The 3,534-nt window shown below is 40.5% G+C and overlaps 1 pseudogene; it reads left to right on the forward strand.

Moving 5' to 3' along the window:
• The first annotated feature begins 559 nt into the window (after positions 1 to 559).
• On the forward strand, positions 560 to 692 carry LOC115072072 (annotated as a pseudogene).
• The last annotated feature ends 2,842 nt before the right edge of the window (positions 693 to 3,534 follow it).

A 3,534-nucleotide genomic window follows, 5' to 3' on the forward strand; every position in this document is an offset into this window, starting at 1 on the left:
CTAGAAAGGGACTGGGTTGCTCTGGGTGAGAAGGGTCAGGAAGCAGTATTGGTTCCCCAGGTGTCTGGGGCCCCAAGACTAGGAGTGGCGCAGGGCTCAAACTAGGAGTATCCACCTAAGTATTTTTTATCTCTCCTCCCCCCTGGCATAGCACTCCTTAACCCCCTCCTCCCCCAGTTAACATATACCCCATTTTCTCCATTTCCCCCTTCATAACACCTGTCTCCTACTATTGCCTTCTGTCAGGCTCCTTCTTTCCCCTTCTCCACCATGGTTCTTTTCTGTTTTCCTAGCTCCTGTAGTTACATCGGGATGTATGCTCATGTAAGTATTTAGAGCTAAGATGGTGTGGAGCATCTTTATGTGGAATCTCGGACTGTCCATTTTATCTCTTTTGTATGGTATGGTATTTCTTTTAGTCAACCTGTTCTACCACATGAGTACTGGGGTTTCTCACAAACCACTGATGGGCTAGGGAATACATTACATTCTTAAAAATTAACATGGGACTTGTCCTAGAATGTTTTCTGTTGCTTTGATAAAATACTCAGCAATGTCCACCCAAGGTGATTCTTTGGGGCCAACTAATGACTTCTCAGGAACATAGCAAATTGGAAGAAAACTTGCATGCCTAAGGTCTTTGGGGAGAAGGGATGCATATTTCTTTTGCCTCACTTTGACTGCCTACATTTATGTTTTAAAAATAAAACACTGAGCAAATAAAACTTAGGGATGAGAGGGTTTATTTCATCTTGCAACTCCCAGGTCACAATGCATCACCGAGGAAAATCAGGGCAGAAATTCAAAACTGGAACTTGGATGGCAGAAACTGAAGCTGAGATTGTGGAGGGATGGTGCCTACTAGTTTACTTCCTCTGGTTCAGCTACCTTTCTTAAGTAACCCAGGCCCATCTGCCTGGGGATGGTAGCACCCATAGTAGACTGAGACCCCCTAAATCAATCAGTAATCAAAAATGCTCCAAAGAAATGTCCACGGGGCAATCTGATAAATACAGTTCTTCAATCGATGTTCCCACTTCCCAGCTGAAGCAATTTGACCACCAAGATGAAACGTTTCCGGGTTTTTAGCAGGCTATGCACCAGTTGTGCTTTGTTGTGGGCAGTAATTTCTGCAACAGAGTTTCAGCTGCCTTCCGATAACAACAGCAACAACACCACCTTGCCCATATAAGGGGGCAATTGCAATGGGAACAAGACGTGGATAATGTCTGCTACATTGGTCTCTGATTTGGCAGGGGAAAATAGAAGAAGGAAAAAAGGAGGCAGGATGCAAAGGAAATAGAGCACAATGTCAGATCCCATCCAAGGATACAAAAACTTGAAACATATGGGAGGAATCAGACAGGAGGAAAAAGAACACTGTACAAGTGATAAAAGATACCGTTCCTCCATTACATTTAATAAAGTGTAAATCTCTGCTTTAGTATGCTGTTTGGGGCCTTAAAAACAAACCAGTAGAGCAAATTATGGTAATCAGGGAATATTCAACATCTCCACTCTTTGACTTGGAAATATTTAAAAATTTTTAAAGATTGATTTTATTTTTAATTATGTAAACATGTGTGCCTTTGTGTGGGTATATGTAGTGTGAGTTCAGGTGTAGGCAGAGATCAGAAGAGTGCATCACGTTCCCTAGAGTTGGAGTTGCAGGTGCTTGTGGCTATCTGAACATGGGTCCTCAGTAAGGGCTGTACACATTCAGACACTAACCTATGTCTCCAGACCCAGAAAGACTTTGAAAAGACTTCAGAAGCAATGAAAGAGACTTTCACAGCTTGTATTGTGAGGCTGAGGGACAGGGAAGTGGAAGGGATCGGTCTCAGTGGAGTAGAAGTAGGTAAACCAAATAATATAACTACTCATCCCTTCTTAAGACACAGGTAGCATAAGTTGAGCAATGCATGGGAAACCAACCCCTAATATGAGCTATTGGGGACAGTTGATTATTGCCATTTGTAGTAACCATGAACATCAGGACCCTGGGGACAATAGAGTTAGGATGGGCGTTACTGAGGGAACTGGGCCTGAGAAAATGCAGTGATTGGTGTTCTCCACAAAGTCACATAGAACAATGTTCATACAAGTATTAAGAAACAAGCTAATTGGGGGCTGGAGAGATGGCTCAGCAGTTAAAAGCACCAGATGCTCTTACAGAGGAACTGGGTTCTATTCCCAACACCCACATGACAGCTAACAACCATTTTTAATTCCAGATCCAGGGGATCTAATGCTTTCTTCTGGTCTCTGCAGTCATTAGATGATATGAGCGCACTTACGCACATGCAAGCAATACACTCATATACATAAAATACAAATAACAAAATATTTTAAATTAAAAATGAACCACATTCTATTCTACCAAACATTCTATTCTTGTCAACATCTTCAGAGGTTATGAAATCAAAAGTAGGCACAGAAAGAAAGAAAAATTTCATGGCAGTAGATGAACCATGCTAAATCACCTGAGATTTCACCAAGGTTCCCCATCTTTTGAAAAATGTTCTGTAAGATTGGATTTGTGCCTTCTTTTTTAGCAGTACTTTAATGTATTCTTTGTGGTAATTGTTTGACCAAAATTATACACTTGAAAAAGCCTCCTGCTCCTTCCAAGTCTTCACTGCATTTAATTAGTGTTCTGACTTACCTGGGCTTTCTGTCCTGTTTTCTCAGCTCGGTATTCAACATAGAAGCATTTCAACAAAATGTTCTAGGAACAATCCTCCCTAGCCGTTACCTGATTCTACCTTGATTATATATTTGCTCTAAATCAATCACCCTTCTGTCTATGTATCATCTTATATTTCTATCTTCTCATGAATTTTGATAGGATATAATTTAATCTAAATCTATGCCCATTCTTTTCTCTCTTACCCTAATTCAATTTTTATTTAAAACTTGCATACCAAGTACAGTGTTTCCAACAGGACTTCTGTAGCTTCCTGCTTTGCTTGCTTGTGTTTAACGTGACATTTATTCAATTACATGTAATAGCTGCACATCACCTGTTCCACAGAATACCATATTAGTCAATTTTGCCATCAGCCTTTTCATTTTAAAATCTAGGGCTGATGATATTTTGATGAGAGGTCTATTAGAGGTCAGAGACAGAGGGACATATCTACAAAGCTTAAATGCAAGCCCTTTGTTCCTTATGGATGTCTGGGTACTTTTTTTTTGTTGGTTGGTTTGTTTCTTTTTTTGTTTCTTTGTTGCATGCCCATTTCTGTTCTGGTACTTCTGGAAGGGTGCCCAGGGTTTGGTTCCCAGTAGCCACATGGCAAGTTACAGTCATCTGTTAACTCTGGTTTCAAGGAATCTGTTGTCCTCTTCTGGTCTCTGCTGGCAATGCACACATTGATGTATGTGACATGCAATACACTCATACACATAAAATAGCAGTAAACATTTACAAACCTAGGCTACAGTGGATGAACCCACAGCGAAGTACATTTGGGAACACAAATTAGATTCTACAGGCACACACACACACACACACTTATAAAACAGAATATA

This window comes from Nannospalax galili, unplaced genomic scaffold (assembly GCF_000622305.1).
Source record: "Nannospalax galili isolate Female #2095 unplaced genomic scaffold, S.galili_v1.0 scaffold1910, whole genome shotgun sequence".
Lineage (NCBI taxonomy): Eukaryota > Metazoa > Chordata > Mammalia > Rodentia > Spalacidae > Nannospalax > Nannospalax galili.